This window comes from Amblyomma mixtum, chromosome 5, assembly GCF_055824585.1.
Source record: "Amblyomma mixtum isolate Tamu chromosome 5, ASM5582458v1, whole genome shotgun sequence".
Taxonomy (NCBI): domain Eukaryota; kingdom Metazoa; phylum Arthropoda; class Arachnida; order Ixodida; family Ixodidae; genus Amblyomma; species Amblyomma mixtum.
In genome coordinates, this window is record NC_143016.1 from 34,244,330 (window position 1) to 34,256,455 (window position 12,126).

A 12,126-nucleotide genomic window follows, 5' to 3' on the forward strand; every position below is an offset into this window, starting at 1 on the left:
AAAGGGGTGCCGTGGTGACGTGCTTGGGAATAATTTCGATCACCTAGGGATTTTTAATGCGCACTTACATGTCACAGTAGATATGGGAGAACGGATAAGTACATGAAAAGGGGTGAAACTTGAAGTGCCGGTGCAAAATATGCACGGTCAAGGGGATGCGTGGATGGGCGGGCTCCAACGGTTCAACATGCGTAAGCTCGGGACCCTGGTGCCTCAACTCACCATACTACTGGTAGTGCAAACATGAGTGCGAACCAGCTGTACCCATTGAAACTGTGCTTGGCCGAGAACCGTACATAACTCCTCTGCCAAACCCGATGCTGTCCTTTACAGCGGAAATCCGCTGGTGGTCGGTGAGCGGCGCGACTTGTCGCTGTCGCTATTCGTGGAGAACGCCGGCGCCACGGACCCGGCGTACCTGGCCCGCGTGGTGGTGACGATGCCCGACCGCGTGCGGGTGGTAAACAAGGACCGCTGCAGCGTCCAGCAAGACCCGGCGCGCCGGAGGTCCATCATCGTCTGCGACGCCGGAAACCCCCTGCGACCATCGAGGAATGTACGTGTATATAGTTTATATACGTCTACACCAACGCATATGAATGCTGCATTAGAAGTAGACTCAAACTCGTTCTCTCATTCTCTTCGTAATAAAAGAGAGAGAGAGACTCTTTAATGAAGAGCAGAGAATTTAGCCGGCGTTTAAAAATCGCTGGCATGCTACTCTGCATAGGGAGGGGAATTTGGGAGATAAAGACAGAAGGAGAGCAGAGTGGAAGAGGTAAAAAAAAAAACGAAGATAAAATGCGGCCATGAAATGGGTACTAAGGATGCAATGGCGAGTATTGATGTAACCTATGGAATAATGGAGTGCATAGTCCGTCAAATGGGCTGACGAAGTTCACTGCATGAAGAATACATGAAGGTAACGTGCAAGTGAATTTAAAGCTTATCGAGATGTCCAATGTCTTTTAAATATGTGAATAGAAAGTTCATTGCAAGTCTCTGTTGCCTAAGGCAGGCTAAGGGACCTAAAACTTTGTCCATTGTTAGGGGCACTGAGCAGAGCTTCTGCATGCAATGTTCATAGTACGCACGCTCGTTAGCATACGCAGGGCACTCAAGCAAGATATGCTCCACAGTTTCTATCGCGGCACAGTTGTCACAGTGCGGACTGTTCATTTGTCTAAAACGGTATCGTAAGCCGTTTGTATATGCAGCATTCAGACGAAGTCGATGATAAAGTGTTTTCAGATGTCGAGGAATTCTGGGTGAGAGTGTTGATCTAAGATGTGGGTCGATTGAGTGAAGAAATCGGTACTGATGTGTCGGCAAACTCCAAAGCCGATACGTTTCTTCGGAAGCAAAACTTTTAGCCATCTGGGATGCATCAGATTTCGTGAAAAAAGTTCTAATGTATCTACGATGTTGATGGCCCTTACGGGCCGCTTCATCTGCTTTTTCATTAGCCTGAATGCCACAGTGAGCAGGTACCCACTGAAATGTTATGCAGTGGCCTGCGGCAATTGCTAAATGATGTAGATATCCGATGTCCAGGGAAACTGGCTGGTGATTCGTTTTCTTCAGCAGGTTGACCAGGATCTGAAGAGATGCTTTCGAATCGGTGAAGATAACCCAAAGGCCGGCGGTTCGGCGCAGGATGTAAGAAACAGCTTCCTTAATGCCGTGAAGCTCAGTTGTCGTAGAGGATGTCCTCCGCTGCAGCCGGTAAGAAAGGGCATGGCCTGTTGAGGGCACATAAAGGCCACATGAAGAGGTTTCTTTAGTAGTTGAACCATCGGTGAAGATATGGCTGTGCTGCCTATATTCCTCCGTTAAGTATGCGAGAGTAGTTTGCAGAAGCGCTGCCTGTGGCATGCGGCTCTTTGCATTCACACCTGGAACAAACTTCTTCACCTTTAGAGGAGAGAGTGTCCATGGAGGAAAGGCCAGAGGTAGTAGTTTCTGTGGCTGATTAATAGTAGGGATGGGCAGGAGCTGCACTGCCTGGCCAAAGCTAGAGTTGGTGTGAATTAGGTGGACACGGTGCAGGAAGTGCTTCTTCCCTTGAAGAACATGGCGGAGATGGGTACGCATAGTTTCCTTGGCGGCAATCACCTCTAGTGGGAGACATCCTGCCTCGCTACTGTTCCTGATGCAGAGGAACCCTTTGGGAGGCCAAGGCATATTCGCAGGCAGTTGTTCCGTGCGGCAACGAGGGACTTATTGCTTGATGTAGATAATCTTTGAAACACTGGTAGACAGTAGCGCAAGGTTCCTTCAACGTAGGCTTTTTCAAGCAGAAGCATTGATCGGCAGTTGCTACCCCACCTTGTTCCCGCCATGAACCTAAACACTTGCGATGCTGCAGTGATCCTCTCGCGAAGTTTTTTGATCTGAGGTGTCCATGACAGATTATAGTCGATTACAACACCCGGGAATCGCTGAGATCGTACGTATGGTAGCGATCGTCCGCCTAGAAGCAGCGGATATCGGGTCATCGTTTTTCTTGTAAACGCCATTGCAACACTCTTTTCTGGCGAGAGACGAAGACCTCTGGAAGCCAGGTACATCGAAATGTGCAATAGCGCTCTCTGTAGACGTTGCTGGGTGATATAGCGCGAGCGTGATGCGGTCCAGATGCAGATATCATCAGCATAAATTGTTATGCGGACCCCTCGCGGAAGGTTTCTTCTTATGTGTATAAGGGCAATATTGAACAGGAGAGGGCTGAGCACCGCTCCCTGTGGTACGCCCCTCTCCACTGCGTGAAAGCGTGTTGGACCGTTTGAAGTGGTCATAAAAATTTGCCGTTCTTTCAAATAATGCCCAATCCATTTGTATAGCCTTCCTCCAAGGCCAAGACTGGCAAAGGCGGCGAGAATTGCATGGTGAAAGACAGAGTCAAAGGCGGCCTTGATGTCTAGGAAAACGGCGGTCGGGATGTACCCAGCATGAAGGTACTCCTCAATTGATGAGACGAGGGCGATGATATTGTCAGTCGCAGACCTGTTTTGACGGAACCCGTTCATTTCTTGGGGGAACTCATTTCGGCTTTCTAGGAACCAAGTTATGCGTTTGCAGATCATGCGCTCCATGAGCTTACCTACGCAGCTCGTAAAACGAAAACGTTTTATGAGCGTTTATGAACGTTTTAATAAAACGTTTTTCCTCTCCCTGAGGTGCTGCGTTATGAATACTGCGGTTGAAGCCTATTCTGATACTTTAGATCATTTCACGTGTAAACTTTCTAGACTAATTAATAATAATATTAATAATATTACAATGGATTATGGCTTTCTGCTGTTGCCTTTCACGAGTTGCACAGCAATAGGGCGGATGCAGAAACGTCACGTGTGCTGCGAAGTCTAGGAACCGTTGGTGGTCTAAAGCACTCTGCCGCACTCCGCATTTGCCTCACAGCCCAACGTGTAGCTTCGGGACGTAACGGCACATAAAATTTTATTAATTTCCTTTCCTTCAGGAAATACGTCACCTGACGCCACCTCTTTGTTCCACTTTATTGTGCGGCTAACACCCAGGTCGTGCAATTTGCAGGCTTTGGACTTCTAGTAGCTGTTAAATGTGGAGCCTTGTAATCTGCAGCCGCGAAGCACCGACAGCAGGGTACACCCGTGGCGCATGTCCTTGTCTTATACTATGACGTGTTATGAGTCAACCCGGGCTCTTCTCTGGTGTTGAAAATCGCATGCGTTGGCCTTCTGCAGGCGTTCTTCCTGCTGAAGCTGGACATGAGTCAGGTCGAAGATACGTTCAACTTGACCGCCGAAGCGACGACGACTAGCGAAGAGGCCTCGCCGAACGACAACAAGGTCGTGATCACGCTGCCTTTCATACACCAGGCGGACATCTCCATGCTCGGGTGAGCTGAGCATCTACCCACGCGGCCTTCGATCGTCACACGAATTTACTGCGGTCTAAGCCATGCACAAAAAAAAGTATGGGAAGTCGCCTTGGAGAAGGTGCCTATCTGCAAGTTATGGGGAGAGGCACCTAGCTACACGGCCTAAAGAACTTTGTTGAAAGAATGTGACCAAATTTATTAATATCTTAAGTTCATTTTAAATTAGAGTTTCACTCCTATGAATAGGACATTTATAGAGGCTTTCGCGATGTCCTCACTGAAGGAAATGCGTTTTTCTCATAAAATTGCGGGCCGCTATTTGTGTCACACCGAGCGTTATGCATTCTCGTTACGTTGCCTGTTTCCTTCTTCTGAAACGCGTACTTACGTAAAAAATCCGGACGTGTTTTGTTTATGCAGAAATTAATTACATGTAAGCTATCACGTTGCAGTGACGGTCCGCAGAAGGAAGTGGCAAAGGGAGCGAGAAAAAAAACTGTCCATCGGGCGAACTGGCGCCTGCAGCCGAGCAAAACAAAGGAATGCAACCCGTGTGACGCACGGGGGTCAATCGTCATGTAGGGTGCTGTGTGGGCCGCTGCTTAAACGTTTCGTCGTTTGTTTTATCCCATTCGCTATAGTTACCTGGATGGTTCAAAGATACAAAAAAAAATACCATAATTTTCAACAACACTCCCTGGGGACGGTGTAGCACCATATGTGCTCCTACGATGTGCAATCGAGCCGCATATGTCAAACCCGGATATATCGAAATATTGTTTATAGCGAACATCCACAACATTCCCTTGAAAATCTGAAGCAATAGTATAGCACTGTTGCTCGCGTATATCTAACTCGCGTTCAGCGAAACATTCGAGATATCGAACTGTGCTCCGCGCCCCGAAAGGGCCACGTCTTCTGACGGCGTTCTTCGAACCTTTTTCACATGTGGAGGCGGAGCGACTGCGCAGCCTTGGGCAGTGCTGGCGCTGTGAAACCGCATGACGAGGTGAATGTGAGCAGTATTTGAGGATGACCCGCCATCTCTTGTACTCATTTTCCACGTCGCATCGCTGCATGCGGTGAAGCTAACTTAACTAAGCCCTTGCGGCGGCAAACGCGAACGCAGAACACATTCTTTCACCTCGCCACGTTCAGCTGTTGAGCGAGCCTCTCTCGTGTCGAATTTTATTGCGAAAGCAATACTACTCACAAGAACGGCTTTTCGCGTAGCGGCGGCCCCGTGACCCCTGACGTCATACCACGCCTAGTGACGTCACCGCGTGACGTCATACCAGGAGCGAGAGACGGGCTACCAACTCGGCTCGTCGCGTAACGGCGGCCACTTGGCACGGCTGGCACGGCGCGCCGTGCTCCTCCCGATAGAGGCGCTAGTGACGTTTAGCGTGACGTCATACCAGGAGCGAGAGACGGGCTACCAACTCGGCTCGTCGGCTAAGCCGCTTGGCATGGCGCGCAGCGCTCTTCCCACTAGAGGCGCTGCATATGCATTATAAAACTCCTGCTTTCGCAACCTACCAGGCTTAACCAAAGCTAAGCCCCCGCCAATTTTTTACTGCGCAACGGTATCTGTGACCAAAGAGCGCCATGGCACCAGGTGTTCTCGTCTACTCAGGCGGGGTCAAAGGCCCATTTCTCAAGCGTTTCACTCCGCAGAAGCCGAGTAGCAGGCGGAGTACCCATTGCACCAACGGTGGGTATCCGGTGGCACTGCAGGGATCCTCACTCATGCTACTCGACTTCGTGACGGATCCCTAGAAACCGTAAATTCATAAGCGAGTTAAGTGACGATGTTGCGCGACATTCTCGAGTAACACAGCACATGTGAGTCTTCGCGTTTTAAGCCTGCTCAGTAGTACCTTCCAGCACGCTATGAGTGCAGTGAAGAAAGCGAGAACACAAGAGACGAAGAAACGGGAGTTCCGACGGAAGGCAGCGGAAGGCCTCCTTTCAAATGTGAACATAAATGAAAAAAAATTAACAATAAAGGTTCATCCCTGGCTATGCTTTCACACGAAGTGATCTACAACAGGCTACCATTTATCATTTCTCGATATATCTAGCCACCAAACAAACGTAAACGAGTTGCTCCAATTCAGTGCTACGATATCGATCCGTCACAGCGCATGCAAAGTGCGGGGTAATCGGGCAGACAGAGCATATATTACTTGAACACTATCTTTTAATACATTTTAACACAGTACGTGAGCACTCTCCTCGTTCACGCGCTAAAATTTTGCGTCTGAATTTTTCGCAGGAAAGCGAAGCCAGAGGTGGTCACCTTCAATCCAGAGACCAAGACTATTCAAATGGAACATGGTTTCGTCGTAAGTGCCTTTCTTTTCATTGCATTTTTTTTTTAAGATTTCGTGTACAGTGCATGTTCAGCCTGCGGGTGATGCTGAAGAAAGCGTCACCAAAAGCTATGTGATAAAATTAGCCAAACCTTTAGCTTACACTTGTTTTCTGGTGCAGAGCTTTTTCAGGTCATCACTTTAACATTATTTCTATGCTGATTAAATTTTCTAACGGGATCCCACTGGCAAACTTCATTAAAGTTAGGCAACGAAGTGCGAAATCAGACTCAGTACCCAAGTTATTTTTAAAAAACTCACGTACCGATTCCGTCGGGACATCTGTACAATTTTATCGCATCTTTGTAGATAAAACCGTGTGGCGTACGCCGGAAACAAGTGACCCCCTACAATAATGCACCGCAGCTGGAATAAGGATTACTAACTCAGCGCATATGAAACGCATTTTAACTCTGTAACGAACAACTGAAAGGTGCATGTATAGTGTCTCCTTTCATTTCAAGACCTAACATTCGTTGCTCTGTAAGCATTGCAAAGAAAAACACTTAACAAACCTTGCGTGAACGGCATGCGCTCCTTTTCTCTTTACAGCTTGCCAAGCAGTACGCGAGTCCAATACAACAGGTTCAGCTGTCTATTCAAGTTCCATACGTCTTCAGTGAATCGGAGAATCCCATCGCCTACGTCACACAAATCAGGGTATTTACGATGATTACTATGCATAATTAAGTGAACTTTGAAGGCCCCACTTGATTTTATTCATCAGGTAGATTCTGTACCGCCGTGAACATTACAGCTAGCAGAGTCACACGGTCTTACGAGGCACATAGCACTCACAACCGGAGCGGAGAAATGCGTTCTCCTTCCTTGCCACCCCTCTACTGCTCATCATGCCATAATACTGCAGCCAGCGTTGGTAGGTCTGGCTGCATAGCGTCGGCCGTGGCCCTGGAAAGCGGTGCGACGATCGCAGAGATGCAGATCAAAGGGAAAAGGATGCGAGTTGAGGAAAGAAGCTGCAGAAGCTAAATAGTGTGGCATACCTGCAAGGGCGTCCGCAGAATTTTTTGCAGGGGGGGGCCCCGTTGGTGCCCCGGGGGGGGGGGGGGGGGGGGGTATGTTCGTAGCAAAAAGGCGCTATTTGCGGAGTAAATTTATTTATTTATATATAAATAAAAATTAAACAAAATGCACACATGAAAGAAAAATTACAAACAGCAAATTAAAGCGCGGCTAGGAGAGGTACATTGGAGTTTATCAACGAAGAAACAACTAAAATTAATAAAAAAATGCAAAAAGATGCTATATCACTTCGTGGAGAAGAGTGCTCAGTCTTCCTGCATACGGGTTCTCGACTCACCCGGATTGATGACCAGCACACAGCACAATATGTTCGCAAACACGCAACTACAGTCACTCAGTCAGTCTTCCTTGAACAGCAACTGTAGGCGCCTCGGATTTTTCTGGGCGAATTGCGTAATTACACGTGTGATAAATTCACTTCTGTGCTTCATTACACGCTCTCGGTGCACACTCATCATACACATTGATTGGAAAAACTGTTGAACGCGTACGTTGAAAACAAAAGATGACTATATATACAACGAAAACTTATTTACAAGATAAATGCACGCTCGCAGCTTCATACACCTCGCTCCATCTTGCTTGCGCATCCGCACAGTCGAGCAACCCCACACACACTGCTCGCCGCTCGTCGTTTTCTCGTCCGCTGTCTTGGTTGTTCTCAGCTTCGCTGACAACCGGCCACTAAAAACACCCAAGCACAAACACAGAGGCGCGCACACGTGCGAGGGCTTACTTGCCGCAGTATCCCTGAATGCGCACTTTGGGGGTGAAAGGAACGCCGCGCAACTTCCGAGGGGAAGGGACACTCGCCACTCCGGTCGGAAAATTTGTTTTTGTGTTTTTATGGGGTTCAGAGCCCCAAAACGACTCAGGCTATGAGGGATGGAGTAGTACAGAGTTCCGGGTAATGTCGACCACCTGGGTCTCTTTACCATGCACTGACACGCACAGTACATGGGCGCTGTTGTGATTTGAGGCCCAGCCAGAGGTGACAGGCGAGCCAGGCAGGCGCCATCGGGCTGCGTTGACCAAAGGCGCTGGTTTTCACAGAAGACGCAAAGAACGCTGGTGTGGGGGCGCCTCGGGAGACTGCGTCGCCGTGAACAAAAGCAGCTAATCCCCTTTGCCGGAGATTCTGAAAGCGGCGCTTCTACCGAACTGCGCTACACGTGGATCGGAGGAGACAGCGAGCGGCGGCGGCGCCAACTCATCGCCCGCTTGCCCCTGAGCAGCCCGACAAAGCGGGGGTGGACACGGCTGATTTGTCCTTCCCTCCTTAAGAATTCATCGGTGACCGGCGTAACGACATAGGCGAAAACAAGATGCCCCGTGCACTGTCTGCCTCCGTGTCGCTATCTCTCTAGAGATCAAAGAAACAGACACCCATCTCAAGGCGGCTCGAAACACATGCTCGCCGGTGCCGCTGTATGTCTGGAACAGGTCGCCCTTCAGTAGAGCTAACGATGGCGTGGTTTGAAAACGGCGGAACGACGCACGCCCGGACGCGGCATTTCGCAGATGTGACCATGCGGGGCTGCTTTTACCCTTTTGACTGAGCGCACCACCGCCCCTGGTGTGCGGCCATCACTCACGGTTCGAGTGAGTGATTTTCCAGGGGGGTGCAACCGCCCCCCCTTGCCCCCCCCTCCGGACGCCCATGCATACCTGATTTATCCGCTCACTTTCCGCATTTACGGAGGACACTTTCGGGATGACGCCGCTCGTAAGGCGCCTTCTGCAGTCTCCGAAGTGTTTGTTAAGATGATAAATTCGTCCAAATATTGCTGATTTACTTCACCCATATTTAACAAAAGTGGCGCTCCGCCGTTGCGTTTTTTTTTTTTTTTTTTCATTTTAAGTCACGATTAACAAGCGCTTCTGCACGTTTTGTTTCTTCAGTACGCTGCAAAAACATTTCCTACGATTACGTACGCTTCTCGGCAGTGCGATTTTTGAGCGCAGCTGCTGCGGTACTCGAACCATAGGCGACCGCATACGGAACACGCATTCCCGTACGGAGGCGGCTCTGGGTTTCAACTTGGACAAAGCGCACCGTTCCGCCGCCGATAAGCCCCACCTTGTGCAAACGGCATAGAGTTCTGGCAAACGGCCAGCGCGCTTACAACGCACGCTACTCTGGCGCCACCTCGGGCGAGCGACGCATACCTTACCGATGACGTCATCAGTTCGCAAACGGCACCAAGCGCTACTCTTTTGCCGCTGATTGCCTCCGTGCAACCTGCCTTCACGCTGCCTCCGTTGCCCTTCTCCTCCGGTTTCCTTCTCGCACTCTCTTCGCTACCGCCCTCTTTCATCCTCCGCTGCGCCCTGCGCTCAGTTACGCTAACTACGGCGAGGCACGCCGGCCAACCCAGGATGGAGCACAAAAAAGCTTCGCTCTAAACTTTATGGTAGGGTTTTAACGTGGTTAGGCCGAGTACGTGCGGAAGGACTTGAGCAACACCGCCTCAAAGGCAACCGCATGCAAGATCTTATTGTCAGCCGCTATCGACAACCCCGCGCGGTGAAGAACCCCGCGCGGGGGGGGGGGGGGGGGGGGGGGGGGGGGGCAGCTATACAAGGCCTCCGCCGCTGGCGCTCCGTAAAAGGTCAAAGGTTGAGGCTTCAATCATACCCAGGGTTTTTGAGCTTTGCTAGTGAAGTTTGATTTGGTTTTATGGGGTTTATAACGTCCCAAGGCGACGCAAAGCGACTCCGAAAATTTCGACCACCTGGGGTTCTTTAACATGCACTGACATCGCACAGTAAACGGCCCTCTAGAATTTCGCCTCCACCGAAATTCAACCGCCGCGGCCGGGATCGAACCCGCGTCTTTCGGGTACGCAGCCGAGCACCATATAATTACTGAGCCACTGCGGCGGCTATTGAAGTAGCGCTTTCGTGCCAAAAGAAAGCACCTCCACGGTGTTCATTTAGTTTACCTTCTCAAAAAGAAATCACTACACAGTCACTGTTGAGCCTGGTCGCTCTGTAAAATGTAAACTCGAATATGTCCTTCTGGAGAATGCACTCATGAAACTTCTATTCCCTCTACTGCACTGACGCTGTAGACTCTGCTGTAGGTGAGTGAAACGCCTGAAATGTGGACACTGCCACTTCATTTCATATTTTTTTTTATTTCTGTAGCCAGCCAACCTTGCATAATTCGACCCACAAAAATTTCTAGCACCAAATTAGGTGTATCGCGCATGGTACAAACAGTTAAATACAGGACACTGCCGGACATATTGTCCTCTTCTGAGACAAAGTACCATTGACAGTTTTACAGCCCCCTCCTCCAAGTTGTTCTGTGAGGCAGGGGCAACAAGAAATTTTCAATAGAAAAACCACGATGAGCCCCCTTTTTCGGCAAAAAAATGCCCGAAAAATATATGGTTCAAAAGGAGCCCACTCCACAGCCCCCTCCAAAAGTGACCGACAAGTCCACCCCTGCTCCGAGGAGGAGCATATTAAGGGCTTCAAGCAGACCAATCAACAGTAAGAGTCCCCAAAATGTCCTTACGCCATTATTATCAGCATCACGAGTCACACTAAGTCCACTGTACAACAGACATTTCACAAATGTTTTCAATAGCCTTTTCGCACCACCAGCTGCCCATCCCCCCAGTTTCCAGCACTTCACCTCACCTTTCCACCTGAGTTCCTAAAATGCTTCATCACCTTAAAATATCACATGCTTTTGCGTATCAAGCGTCCTGGCCAAATCTAGTTTCTTCTCTTAGGGTCCGGTAGGGTATCAAAAGTTCGTGCTTGTACTCTTCACAACTTTTTCTATCCATCACCTCGGAGCCTTAGCCTTGCAGCGATGAATAGCCTCAAAGTATGAGCCCGCAAAAAGGATGAATCGGTCATATATTTTGATTTTGGAGCATTTCATAACTCCCAAATCAGTTAGTTGGAGCCAGTATGCTCGTTACCGATTTCTCAAAGCCTGATTCTGAATTGCTAGCTCTGTAAAAAGAGAGAAGACACGAGCGCTATCTCCGGTTTCTCCTTTGTCCTGAAGGTATTGCAGGGTGAGCTGTTTGTGCCTGGAACCTGTCGCAACGTGGAAGGGTTCATCAGGCGTGACGAGGACGACCAAGAGGGGCGGAATAAAGAAGACGATTCGGGATCCGACGTGCTCGCCACGCGCAATGGTAGCCTGGGCGGCCGCGTGCAGCGGTCAGTGCCCGAAGACAACTCCCCCCGCTCAGAGAGGCTCACTGCTCTGCTGTACCAGAACATACCGCCTCTGGTAAGTGCATAGGAACTGCATGCCGCATGTGCGCAACTTCTGGATGCTGTATTCTTCACATTTACTCTATTGAATTGAGTAAACGTTAATTCAGAGGTTATTCATTCACACATGCCATTACAATCACCTATATTGCGACTGTTTCCAGCTGGAGCAACTAAACAACAAGGCACTGTGCAAACAGAGTTCCGAAAAACTGCGCCAGCGCACTGAGACCTTGAAAACTTGAGATTTTCACGCGTGGATTACCGTTCTCAATGCTGGGTGCCGGTACGACCCCGACTCGCTTGACTATAGTTCTCGTAAATCTACAATTGACGAATCAGAATCACTTTGCTTTGTGCCTGCCAAAGTGAAAGGTTTATATTATTGTAGAAGAACTGCAGATTGGGCTCGATGGTGTAGATTCATAATGCTGGTTCAACAGCGCAAACACACACAGACCAAGAAAGGAGACAAGACACACACACCATCGCTGGTGTGTGTGTCTTGTTTCCTTGGTCTGTGTGTGTTTGCGCTGTTGAACCATCATTATATTATTCAATGGGCAGAAAGAAAGATAATGCAGAAAAGAGCGAAGAGCA

The 12,126-nt window shown here is 49.3% G+C and overlaps 1 pseudogene across 1 annotated transcript in view; it reads left to right on the top strand.

Annotated features, from left to right (window-relative positions):
- Positions 1 to 12,126, top strand: part of LOC149341712 (integrin alpha-9-like) — a 57,468-nt pseudogene that overhangs the window by 39,093 nt on the left and 6,249 nt on the right. Inside the window, exons 19-23 of the transcript XR_016282957.1 lie at positions 334 to 556; positions 3,726 to 3,880; positions 6,141 to 6,210; positions 6,790 to 6,897; positions 11,312 to 11,542. The product of XR_016282957.1 is annotated as an integrin alpha-9-like (transcript). The remainder of the gene's footprint in view (positions 1 to 333; positions 557 to 3,725; positions 3,881 to 6,140; positions 6,211 to 6,789; positions 6,898 to 11,311; positions 11,543 to 12,126) is intronic.